At 44.6% G+C, this 14,148-nt stretch overlaps 1 protein-coding gene across 1 annotated transcript in view; it reads left to right on the forward strand.

Moving 5' to 3' along the window:
• The window catches only part of LOC126088478 (uncharacterized), a 441,574-nt gene that overhangs the window by 401,044 nt on the left and 26,382 nt on the right, over positions 1–14,148 (forward strand). The window lies entirely within an intron of this gene.

The following is a 14,148-nucleotide window of genomic DNA, read 5'->3' on the forward strand; positions in this document are numbered from 1 at the left end:
AGAGACCGGGCGCTAATGATCGTAGCAGTTTCGCGCACAAAAAACCATAACAAAAAAAAAAAAATGTGACACCCAATCACCTGACCACGTTCGAAGTCCGTCAGTTCCGCGGAGCGCCCCATTCTGTTCTCTCACGATAGCTAATGACTACAGACGTCGCTGGTGTGGAGTACCTGGCAGTAGGTGGCAGCAAATGCAACCACTATGAAAATCGCATGTTTTGGGGGGGGGGGTGGTGTCCGGATACTTTCGATCACGTAGTATACGTGTGTCGATGTGCAGACTTGTGCTCCTTTTCTGTCCTGTGTGGTGGATACAGGGCGACTTTTTTCGCGACTGTTGATTTACGGTGACGAGGAGGGAGGCGCCCCCCCCCCCACCCCTGGTGGACCGGCGCGCTGGCGACAGACCCGCAGACAGGTGTGGAGCTGCCGCCGCCCACGCTGGCAGCCGCCCAGGGCGGGGCACCTGGCACCTTGGCAGGCGGCCGGGGCGGCGGGCGCGCGTAAACTTAGCTGACATTTCCAGCCCGTGTGTCAGCGCGTCGCGACACCGCAGCCGCTCTGTTCAGGCGGTAATTAAAATGGCGGAGCCATTGTCTGTCACAGCGAAGGACTTGTACCTGGGACGCTCTATATCGATTTACGATTTTTTTTTGCCATCATTCATTGTGCGTCGTATGACTCGTCACTACAGTTGTACAGGGTGTTTCAAAAATGACCGGTATATTTGAAACGGCAATAAAAACTAAACGAGCAGCGATAGAAACACCGTTTGTTGCAATATGCTTGGGACAACAGTACATTTTCAGGCGGACAAACTTTCGAAATTACAGTAGTTACAATTTTGAACAACAGATGGCGCTGCAAGTGATGTGAAAGATATAGAAGACAACGCAGTCTGTGGGTGCGCCATTCTGTACGTCGTCTTTCTGCTGTAAGCGTGTGCTGTTCACAACGTGCAAGTGTGCTGTAGACAACATGGTTTATTCCTTAGAACAGACGACTTTTCTGGTGTTGGAATTCCACCGCCTAGAACACAGTGTTGTTGCAACAAGACGAAGTTTTCAACGGAGGTTTAATGTAACCAAAGGACCGAAAAGCGATACAATAAAGGATCTGTTTGAAAAATTTCAACGGACTGGGAACGTGACGGATGAACGTGCTGGAAAGGTAGGGCGACCGCGTACGGCAACCACAGAGGGCAACGCGCAGCTAGTGCAGCAGGTGATCCGACAGCGGCCTCGGGTTTCCGTTCGCCGTGTTGCAGCTGCGGTCCAAATGACGCCAACGTCCACGTATCGTGTCGTGCGCCAGAGTTTACACCTCTATCCATACAAAATTCAAACGCGGCAACCCCTCAGCGCCGCTACCATTGCTGCACGAGAGACATTCGCTAACGATATAGTGCACAGGATTGATGACGGCCATATGCATGTGGGCAGCATTTGGTTTACTGACGAAGCTTATTTTAACCTGGACGGCTTCGTCAATAAACAGAACTGGCGCATATGGGGAACCGAAAAGCCCCATGTTGCAGTCCCATCGTCCCTGCATCCTCAAAAAGTACTGGTCTGGGCCGCCATTTCTTCCAAAGGAATCATCGGCCCATTTTTCAGATCCGAAACGATTACTGCATCACGCTATCTGGACGTTCTTCGTGAATTTGTGGCGGTACAAACTGCCTTAGACGACACTGCGAACACCTCGTGGTTTATGCAAGATGGTGCCCGGCCACATCGCACGGCCGACGTCTTTAATTTCCCGAATGAATATTTCGATGATCGTGTGATTGCTTTGGGCTATCCGAAACATACAGGAGGCGGCGTGGATTGGCCTCCCTATTCGCCAGACATGAACCCCTGTGACTTCTTTCTGTGGGGACACTTGAAAGACCAGGTGTACCGCCAGAATCCAGAAACAATTGAACAGCTGAAGCAGTACATCTCATCTGCATGTGAAGCCATTCCGCCAGACACGTTGTCAAAGGTTTCGGGTAATTTCATTCAGAGACTACGCCATATTATTGCTACGCATGGTGGATATGTGGAAAATATCGTACTATAGAGTTTCCCAGACCGCAGCGCCATCTGTTGTTGAAAATTGTAACTACTGTAATTTCGAAAGTTTGTCTGTCTGAAAATGTACTGTTGTCCCAAGCATATTGCAACAAACGGTGTATTTCTATCGCTACTCGTTTAGTTTTTATTGCCGTTTCAAATATACCGGTCATTTTTGAAACACCCTGTAAGTTCACAGTACAGCCCGTTTCCCCAGGCTCTGTCTGTACACGAGCGGACAATATGGAGTGTGACAAGTTTCTGTGGAAGGAGGATATGAACACTGTAGATATTCGTAAGCGACTGATGGTAGTGCGTGTAGAGTGCACCGAAGAGAAGTGCTCTTCAACACGAGAACGCTCGTCCCTGCGGGAGTCAGAAACCACGACTTCCACCGGTCGATGGCGTGCCGGACACCGTATTCAACTGACGTGGCCCCTTTTACTTTCGTAGGCCCTCTTCGAACCATTGTTGCGGAATCTGTCGCAACCACCGCAGGATAGCTGCTCGTAGCTCCTGAAATTCTGCGAAATGATGCCCGCGCAGAGGTTTTTTCATAGCGCCAAATATGTTGTAATCAGAAGACGCCAAGTCAGGAGAATAAGGTGGGGATGGCAGTACCCGCACACCCATTTCAGCAGTGGCGGCCACGGTTTTCCGACTCGTTTGGAGACTAGCGTTGTGCCGCGCGGGATTAGCCGAGCCGGCTTAAGGGGCTCCGGAAAGGCTCAAAATCATGAAAAGTTCAATTTTTACTTTTTTGCGTTTTCTGAATCTGCAGACTATTACCTTTTAATAGATATATAATTTATTCAATTCCGAAGACTACAACTATTTTTAAATTTTTTTTGAAATGTGTTTTACATGGGCGTGACCCACTGTGGCGCTGTTAAACTGCTGTCAAATCGTGTTATTATTAACGTCCGTGTTCATCAGGTACATTTTAGTGATGTGAGATAAAGTATGTGTTGTCGCTAACCTGTGATGGTTCAATATATATCGCTGGTGTGATTGTCGATTGTTTCATGTTTATTTACTCTGTCGTTATCTCGAAAATATTCGTAATTAATTCTGTTTCTTGAGTCTCTGTTTTGTTGAAGTATAATAATGAGTAAAAGTAAAGTTGCTAGTTGCGACTTTCAATGATGGCAACATTGTAAGGTGCAAGATATTTAGAAATATGGGAATGAAGATAGGTTCTAACATGGTACGAGTGATGCTTGCTTTAGACAAGGAACGCCTTCGGGCTGCAGACAGGGCTGTAAAGAGTCTAGAAATACAAGCAAGAGCAAACAGGAGGAGGAACAAGAGGAAGCTGGAGGAGGAGTTTGCAGAGGATGAAGATAATGCATCCTATGGACCTGGAATGCACTAAAAAGTTAATCCAATCTTTGTCGCTCGATTCCCAAAACTTTTATTTTCTCATACTAATTACATGTTTTCTAAGGATCTTCCAAACATATCAGTTTCAAACTTTCAGTAAATGTTACACAGTACGTTCTGCATAATTTAACACAGCCTTTTTCCAAAAAACTGAATATTTTTGAATATATAAATAAAAAATTGCAAAAAAATCATCATTAATAACTGAACTAAAATTTTGTAAAATCCCTGTGTTAAGTTGTAGCCCATATTCCAATAAATAATCTGTAAAAAGTTCAACTTCCTACCTCAAATACTTTGTGAGGAAAGATGTAATTTATAAGCGTTATTTTAACATTGCAAGTATAGGGCGTTCCGGAGCCCCTTAAGGCGCTGCAGTCGTGGACTGTGCGGCTGGTCCCGGCGGAGGTTCGAGTCCTCCCTCGGGCATGGGTGTGTGTGTTTGTCCTTACGATAATTTAGGTTAAGTAATGTGTAAGCTTAGGGACCGATGACCTTAGCAGTTAAGTCCGATAAAATTTCACACACATTTGAACGTTTGAACATTGACCAGGGTTGTCGTGTTAAAAGAGCATTTTTCACAACGGTGCACACTCATCACACACTGGCACCAATCGCCTGTGAATATCAATAGTCCCACAATGAGATTTTCACTCTGCAGCGGAGTGTGCGCTGATATGAAACTTCCTGGCAGATTAAAATTGTGTGCCGGACCGAGACTCGAAGTCGGGACCTTTGCCTTTCGCGGGCAAGTGCTCTACCAACTGAGCTAGCCAAGCACGACTCACGCCCCGTCCTCACAGCTTTACTTCTGCCAGTACCTCGTCTCCTACCTTCCAAACTTTACAGAAGCTCTCTTGCGAACCTTGCAGAACTAGCACTTGTGAAAGAAAGGAAATTGCGGAGACATGGCTTGGCCACAGCTTGGGCGATATATCCAGGTTCGCAGGAGAGCTTCTGTAAAGTTTGGGAGGTAGGAGACGAGGTACTGGCAGAAGTAAAGCTGTGAGGACGGGGCGTGAGTCGTGCTTGGGTAGCTCAGTTGATAGAGCACTTGACCGCGAAATGCAAAGGTCCCGAGTTCGAGTCTCGGTCCGGCACACAGTTTTAATCTGGCAGGAAGTTTCATATCAATAGTGTTTACACCCTCCTTCCACAGAAACAATATCGTTCAGCCCCAACCTTAATGTTGACATCCATGTTGTCCGCTCACATAATGACATCAGTTGGAAAAGTGAGCTGTTCTCTGCAGGGGATTACACTTCTAGTGATCGTCCTGGCATCTGCGGTTAGGCGATAGTACTACATATTTGGAACTGCAGTGATCAGTCAAATGGCGCACCATAAATGACGGGGAAAATAAAGTATAAATCAGTGTGGAACGCCACTCATAAAATGACCTGGATGTGAAGTCTTGGCTGGCGCGTACGAGGGTTAGCTATTAAGTTTTTATTATCTTTCATGTTTACGGTACTGAAACACATCGAAATCACCGCGCCACAGTACCGCACAAAGGCACTAGAGGAGCCAAAACAAGACAATAAATTGTGATAGGCTGCGCCATTTTGTTTAGGATCCTTTACCGGAGCGCTGCGGTACTGTGGCACGGGATGCAGACTGTTGACAAACAGACAACAAAAAACAAAACAAAATGTTCTGTGACTATTTTTTCGGTTAGTGAGATCTCTTTGACTACGTCTCGTGGAACAGACCGCAAAGTAGTTCTGTAAACAATAGCCCTGGTGTTACGCAAAGGCACTCCCTGAACTACACTTGATGACCATATTTCAGTCTCCTGTTTACAGACGCCCACTATTTCCATCTTCCTGTACATACGTACTCCACTACCGGTTGTACATACTGTAGGCTGCCATTCATTACACCACGTGGATACCATCTGCATTTAGTTAACATGGTTGGCGAACAATAAGACGTTGTACTCCCTGTCTAATGAGATGCAATACAATAGCGAACCCCTAAACCTCATCTTTTGCTACAAACTCCAGTTTCTCAGCGAATCAACATCTTCCATTTGCTTTCCTTATCATTGATATAACACATTTATTTTATTTCCATGGGTGTAATGCCCCCCCCCCCTGGATTCTTTTATGAAGTGTCTGTTCCCAGGTTTTACGATAGTAACTGACCGTGTAGTCAAACGATTCTACATCTTTAGATTTCGCGTAGTGCACACGTGCACTAGAGTCCTTACATTGCTCTTATATTGCAACAGGCTGTTGATACCTTATTGGGATTACGACTGCAGATATGTAACACATTTCCGCAGCTAATGAACATTGCGACTCATGCAGTCCGCCAAATTATTAGTGCTAACGGGAAACGTATTAAGTGTATCGAACGTTTTCTGAGCACATCGAAAATCGCTTCGGAAGTTGTTGATTTGTGGCACGTTCGCCTGCATAGCTGTTGCCCTGTGCCACATTCCGGCGAGCAGTTACAGAGAAAGCCAGTGGGCGTGTTCTGGCCGCTGTCCTGACAACGGAACGATTGTCCTCTTATCTCTGCCGAGCGACACACGTGCCGTGTCGTAGGGGCTTGACCTTTCTCCAGACACTCCGAGCAGTGCGTGGAGGGCAGAGGGGAGAGCGTGCCAGGGGAACGTAGGAATGTTTCGATACCATCAAAGTATCGATAACTACTCAAATGAGTGGTACTTTGGTCGTCCTGCTATACTCAGGAGTACTCGAACACTATCGATGTCTATTCATATCTGTACTTTAATTTTCTATACAGATGAGGTGCTATTTACAGTTTGTACAGAAACCAGATGGCAGTTATAAGAGTCGAGGGGCATGAAAGGAAAGCAGTGGTTGGGAAAGGAGTAAGACAGGGTTGTTGCCTCTCCCCGATGTTATTCAATCTGTATATTGAGCAGGCAGTAAAGGAAACAAAAGAAAAATTCGGAGTAGGTATTAAAATTCATGGAGAAGAAGTAAAAACTTTGAGGTTCGACGATGACATTGTAATTCTGTCAGAGACATCAAAGGACTTGGAAGAGCAGTTGAACGGAATGGACAGTGTCTTGAAAGGAGGATATAAGATGAACATCAACAAAAGCAAAACGAGGATAATGGAATGTAGTCGAATTAAGTCGGGTGATGCTGAGGGAATTAGATTAGGAAATGAGACACTTAAAGTAGTAAAGGAGTTTTGCTATTTAGGGAGTAAAATAACTGATGATGGTCGAAGTAGAGAGGATATAAAATGTAGACTGGCAATGGCAAGGAAAGCGTTTCTCAAGAAGAGGAATTTGTTAACATCGAGTATAGATTTAAGTGTCGGGAAGTCGTTTCTGAAAGTATTTGTATGGAGTGTAGCCATGTATGGAAGTGAAACATGGACGATAACTAGTTTGGACAAGAAGAGAATAGAAGCTTTCGAAATGTGGTGCTACAGAAGAATGCTGAAGATAAGGTGGGTAGATCACGTAACTAATGAGGAGGTATTGAATAGGATTGGGGAGAAGAGAAGTTTGTGGCACAACTTGACTAGAAGAAGGGATCGGTTGGTAGGACATGTTTTGAGGCATCAAGGGATCACAAATTTAGCATTGGAGGGCAGTGTGGAGGGTAAAAATCGTAGAGGGAGACCAAGAGATGAATACACTAAGCAGATTCAGAAGGATGTAGGTTGCAGTAGATACTGGGAGATGAAGAAGCTTGCACAGGATAGAGTAGCATGGAGAGCTGCATCAAACCAGTCTCAGGACTGAAGACCACAACAACAACAACAGACGAGGTAATGTTGAGTACACAGAAACAATCTGAAAGCTTGGAAGGGTGTTTGCAGGGTAGGTTGTGCTGCGAAATAATTGTTGAGGAAAAAAAAAAATCAATACGTTGCGCCGTTTCAGAGTTAATTAGCATTGTAGTTTACCAGTCAGGCCATTGAGCGCACAAATTCTAGCCGTCCGCCAGTACAGTTAGTGTCGGTTGTTCCCATAGCGTAGTGTAGATGGCAGGGCACGAGGCCGCTCGCCCTTTGCCTCGGCGTGGATCCTTACAAGGGAACCTCCCCATCGCACCCCCCTCAGATTTAGTTATAGGTTGGCAGAGTGGATAGACCTTGAAAAACTGAACACAGATCAATCGAGAAAACAGTTGTGTGGTACTATGAAAAAAATAAGCGAAATATACAAACTGAGTAGTTCATGTGAAAGATATGCAACTTCAAGGGTCGTATCCGGCGAGGAATGCCGTGGTCCTGTAGTCAGCGTGAGCAACTACGGAACGAGAGGTCCTTGGTTCAAGTGTGCTCTCGTGTGAAAATTTTAATTTTTTGTTTTCAGACAATTATTATCTGTCCGTCCGATGCGATCGCTTTTTTGGGAGTGATAATCACGTCCACAAGAAAACCTAAATCGGGCAAGGTAGAAGAATCTTTTTACCCTTCGCCAAGTGTACAAGTTAGGTGGGTCGACAACATATTCCTGTCATGTGACGCACATGCCGTCACCAGTGTCGTATAGAATATATCAGACGTGTTTTCCTGTGGAGGAATCGGTTGACCTACGTCCTTGCGATCAAATGTTTTCGGTTCCCATTGGAGAGGCACGTCCTTTCGTCTACTAATCGCACGGTTTTGCGGTGCGGTCGCAAAACACAGACACTAAACTTATTACAGTGAACAGAGACGTCAGTGAACGAACGGACAGATCATAACTTTGCGAAAATAAAGTAAGTAAATTTTTCACTCTAGGGAAGGACCTCTCGTTCCGCAGCTGCTCACGCTAACCATGGGACCACGGTGCTCCTGAACTCCAATTCTCCTTGTTGTTGCCTATGTTGCACAAGGACTACTCAGTTTGTATATTTTGCTTATTTTTTTTCATAGTTCCACTCAGCTGCTTCTTGTTTTCTCGATTGATCTGTGTTCAGTTTTTCAAGGCCTATCCACTGTTCCAACTTGTAACTAGATCTGAGGGGGGTGCGATGGGGAGGTCCCGTACCCAATTTTTGTATCGCTCTTTAGTTTGGTTTTAGAAAACCAAACGAATAGCATGATTGACAACATAGTTTCTGGCCGATCGCTTAAATTTGCTTGTGCAAAGGCCTGATTGGCTAAGTTCAGTGCTAATTAACTCGGAAACGGCGCAAATGTATCCAGTTTTTTCTTATTTCGCAGCACAGCCTATCCTCCAATACCTTACAAGATTTTCAGACTCTTTCTGATAATCTTTTATATGATATTTTACTTGAGTGATAATTTTATGCAGTCTAATAACACACATTACGCCCTTTTATTTATTTGTTAATGATAATTTAACAAAAAGTCGCCTTTTGGAAGGTTTCCCAAAAACACCAGTTGCTGTAAATATTTAGGAGACAACTTGCATATCACAGTTCCATTAGCTTTTAAAAACACACACTCACTGGGCAGAGATGTTGCAATGTCAATAAGGTACCGTTGAGCATACAGGATATTTGTACAAACACGGTAAAATGACTTTCATGTCTTCCCGTTCTACAAATGGGTTGCTGTTTAACTGTTTAGTCCCAACGATATGAAGAAATATATAATTTTAAAAACTTTCACATAATTAATCTTCAGTTTCGTACTAAGCAACAAATATAAGAAGTCGGCAAAAGGTAAGCAATCAGTTGTTCTTTGGAGGTGCTGATTTCACGTTTGAACGACTGGAACAGTGTTTTCGACCGCCCATTATTTCGTGTGGTATTTGAACACAAATTCACATATTTTTCTAGACAAAGATCTCACGCCTCTGAACTTCCACGAACTCATAGCTTCTGAAAAAAATTATAGTCCTATATAACAAGCAAACAAGGGCCTCAAATTTAATAAATATTGTATCACTAGAAGAAACTGTCACAGTGGTTTCATTTTGACAATACTTATACAGCAGTACAAAGTCAAATCTACGTTACAGTAACTTAAGTATACTTTCACTGCCAGTGAGGTGTCAAATGACAGGTAAAAATTAAGTTCTCGAGAAAGAGACATCTTCACTGTCAGCAGACGTGACTGTGTACTCCAAGGAAACGTCGACACTCGATGTGGAAGAGGCCGTACTGTATCACGCTGAAAACAGCCCCTCAACAAGTACATGAGCAATTTCTTTTTTCCTAATAATGAATGGAATTGTGAAACAAGTGATATACTGTGTCGCACCTAATAATTTACTTGTAGAAGTGGTCGCGTTCCCAACTTTTTTTCAAATCGCTGTAGCACGGAAGCAGTACGTTTCCGGAGATGGGTTTCTGTTCAAAATATTATGCACTCTGTCCCATCTACAAGTCGTAGAAGTTTGTAACGGGAATTTCTGAACACAATGTATATATTGGAAAAGTAATGTTTCTTGTTTAACGTTCAACGCCGACCCTCTCAATTGAGTTAGTTAGGTGCGGTTCACACCAAGACGATACGACGCAACACATTAGAGTGCGACACTCATGTACGATATGCGAAATTGCCATAAGATAGGCGACAAGACAGCAAGAATCACGTTTCTGTTTCACTTGTAATCATGAGCTGTTCTGAAGAGGACGTTATTATGGCTGATCATTATGTAAGGCTCAAAAACACTGGAAAAGAAAAGGAAGTAATTACCAGTTCAGAGCTATAACAGCCGTACTTTATTCTCATCTACAAATAGTCTTAGTGTGTTATTGCACACTGAGTGGTAGAAGATATTTCGTACTGCCATTAGCGATTTTCTATCATATTTCAAGCGTGTATTTAGCGAAGATACCACTCCGCGTAAGCCGTGATGTCCTCTTACTCCCGTAGTCCCTAGGCGAACTCCTCCTCGAACACCAGATTTCAAAATTAACCCAACAGGATTCGCCACAAGAGCGTTTTTTCCACGTATTTCCATTCAAGTTCCCACAATTGTATGGGCTGTACCGAACTGTTAGACTCCTAGAAGCTCGCCTCCGAATTCGTTCGGTGTCTTCTGTCATGCCTTATTTGATAAGCACTCATAACGCTGAACTAGCGCTCTAGAAATGGTCGCCTTAGCGTTTTGTTTGCGATTCCCCTGGCAGATGTATCTAATTTCCCCAGAACCTTTCCAACGAACTTAAGTATTCTGCTTGCCTTCCGCACTGTTCCTCCAGCTTCACGTCACATTCTCATCTACCCCTAAATGTTTTAGAGGATGTAACTTCTTTCAAATATCCGCTGCGGGTGCACCCGTAAATGCTATGAATATCAAACATAGTTCGGCTGTGGTTCCTCGTAAAGTCTCTTAACACAAATTCCTCGAATTGTACTTTTTGGATCAATTATTTATCAAGTTCTCTGACAAAACGGGACTCGAATTTTCGACTTGATATTTCCCTTGCTGGGGAGTTTCTCGTTACACTACTGTATATGAATGACGTTATAAAAGCCACTATGAAAAGATTTTTGTAAGACCACTTAGTATGATACTTCATAGTGTGATACATATATAAATGATAGTTACAAATCGATAAACCTAGGATATTATTTCTAAAACTGTTGAGTTGCGCAAAAGAGTATATGATACAGCTTTGTAACACCACACCCGTCACGTATCTGGTTTTGGTGTGTGTTCGCCCCAGCTAGTTGATTAACAGATCAACAGAGAGTGCAAAACTGCCGCAATATCGGATAACGCAAAGAAAGTAATAAGGCCCTGTGACTCCTGACTGAACTGCGGTGGCAATGTTGACATTAATTTATTCAGAATTGATCCCTTTTAATTGAAAAGGGGTGCACATTGATGTTATATTCAGCTATTGAACACCAGATGCAAATGTTGAGCATAAAATTAATTAAGAAAGTGACTTGGGATTTCAACTACTTGATTGAAAACAGATGCAGTCGATTGGCACAGATTTACTTTAACTCACGACCTTCAATCGTCACATTACATGACTCTCCTAACAGGTAGTGGGTAAATTGCGTTTACGTGGAGTAAAGCGCGATAAATCAAAATTAATTCCCATCGACGGACTCAGGCGTAATGCGAAGTGCGAGAAGAATTCTACAATACACGGCCCACGAAACCCTCGTGGAAACTTTGCCGATGTGATCCAACAAATTAATCAGTGGCCTAACACAAGCCGGAGCGGGCGCAATGTCACCGAATTCAGCGTGGCGGAGCGGCGTCGTTGTGCGGACGTCGGCCGACCTCGTGGTGCTGCAAGGCTGCGCTCGTCTGTTCACTCCTAGCTATCTTGCTCAGTACATAGCTGAACCAAAACTTTCTATCTCCAAGCTCAGTCGTTCCGTTTGCTAAGTCCTGAACTGCAGAGATACTCACTCTCTCTCAGGCAAGCTGAGTAAAGAACGCCACGTCCGCATTCTAGGCAAGCTGGGAACGGAAGACCTCTACTGAGACTTCTTCCAGTCCGCTCTTCGCCTCGGTTTCCCGTCCAGCGCAAGTCGCGTGAATTTTGCGTCGCTTCCCAACGCTGACCAATGCCTCCTCTGGGAAGTGAACAAATTTCCACGAAATTTCCCTTCCTCTCAACTTCTGCTATTTAGCTCCTCCCAGGCCACCCATCAAGGTTAGCATCTGCATAAAACACCAATTTTTCCGAAATTCCGACTCCGAGGAGAGTACTTCAAATTGCTTGGTCCTACGTTCCCATCAGAGGCTGGCGTATTTCATTCTGTCGCTCTTCACCTGATTTACTTCAGACTCTGCGGACCGTGAATTCGGCGTGAAGTTGCTGTAGTCACGAACACGCATATTTCGGCCTCTGTTGACCGCTCCACCATAGCTTTGCGCGGCTTTCTCACATGTTTCACTGAAAATGGGACGGCGGACATTTATCAACAGGTGTAAAAAGTTCTCTGTCTGCTTCCCGGTACACCAGCATGGGGTCAACCACCCCCTCACTGTCACTCATCTTAAGGCAGCTGGACGCCACGCCCCATTAACGCTTTCTCAAAGTTTGAACCACCCTAAGCTGCCCATTGTCGCTTCCCTTCGCCGCTCCCCAGCCGACACCTGGCCGTGGTCAGCTCTGAATCCTTCCCTGGGATCAACTAGCCTCCAGTAAATCAAAGCCTTGTCCACAAAGTTTTCATGTCGTGTGAATTACTTTAAAAAAATCACCCAACATTAATTATTCCAATCCGTCCATACTATACCCTCTACAAGATGCATTGTACCTTGTCAGTCAGTTTTGTTCAGCCCTACTGTTCGCTCAACGTGAGTTCAGTGATCTTTAATGACTTCATGTGAGGGGCATAGTTCTTGCCATCTTACAACTTGAAGAGTATTCAGAAGATTCATAGCTGGGTTTAAAGTGAGATCCGTGTCCATGGTGTACCGGTGGGTGGTGAATTTTGCGTAGGAGTAAGCAGTATATCTGAAGAAATGGAAGAAGCCCATGATGATAAGAAAAAGTGCGAACTGTCCTCCTCGGCTTCGTCCAATTGCTCTCACAGTAACAAGAGATCAGCTTTCGGGTATCTTTCACGCCTGTCACAAAGTGTCCTGAAATTAAAATGGCTCTGAGCACTATGGGACTCAACATCTTAGGTCATAAGTCCCCTAGAACTTAGAACTACTTAAACCTACTAACCTAAGGACATCACACACACCCATGCCCGAGGCAGGATTCGAACCTGCGACCGTAGCAGTCCCGCGGATCCGGACTGCAGCGCCAGAACCGCTAGACCACCGCGGCCGGCCTCCTGAAATTAGACAGCACAGACTGAAAAAAAGAATTCCAGTCACCGTCACCAGCTGATGACTCCCGCTGTCTTTTCACTTCAAGTTTTCCAAATCCAGCCTCGGCTTGTATCGGCAGCATACGGAAAACAGAAACACGAGGCAGCTCCGCACTCCGCTTAGTAGACGGCAAGGCGTAGCAGACAAACTACATTACGTCTCACGTATTTTCTCGAAGATGGAAAGAGGATACCTCTTACTCCTTTCACTGCTAAAAACAATTTCGGTGTGTTAGCTGTAATTTGTACGGAGCAATCTAAGGCGTGAAACTCGTAAACGTAAACTGGCCAGTGACTACCTCCTTTTCTGCAAACTATTCGTAATATGCCCGGTGATTTACTTATTTGCGATGTATCACAGGAACAATGGGCAATTATGTCAGACTAAAAGATGCGGACTTTATTTTTTTCTTTGTTTACCGAATAGTTTGCTTGAAATCGAATGAGGAAGGAGAGAAAAGACTGCATAGTGGAGAGTACGCGCAAATTCCAAAACAGTTGTTTTAATTTTTCACGCGAAAAAATACGTTACTGGCCATTAAAATTGCTAGTCCACGAAGATGTCGAGCAACAGACGCGAAATTTAACCGACAGGAAGATGATGCTGTGATATGCAAATGATTAGCTTTTCAGAGCATTCACACAAGGTTGGCGCCGGTGGCGACACCTACAACGTGCTGACATGACGAAAGATTCCAACAAATTTCTCATACACAACAGCAGATGACCGCCGTTGCCTGGTGAAACGTTGTTGTGATGCCTCGTCTAAGGAGGAGAAATGTGTACCATGACGTTTCCTTCTTTGATAAAGGTAGGATTGTAGCCTATCGCGATTGCGGTTTATCGTATCGCGACATTGCTGCTCGCGTTGGTCGAGATCCAATGACTGTTCGAGGAATATGGAATCCGTGGGTTCAGGAGGGTAATACGCAACGCCGTGCTGGATCCCAATGGCCTCGTATCACTAGCAGTCGAGATGAGAGGCATCTTGTCCGCATGGCTATAACGGATCGTGC

Source organism: Schistocerca cancellata, chromosome 6 (genome assembly GCF_023864275.1).
Source record: "Schistocerca cancellata isolate TAMUIC-IGC-003103 chromosome 6, iqSchCanc2.1, whole genome shotgun sequence".
NCBI classification, from domain to species: domain Eukaryota; kingdom Metazoa; phylum Arthropoda; class Insecta; order Orthoptera; family Acrididae; genus Schistocerca; species Schistocerca cancellata.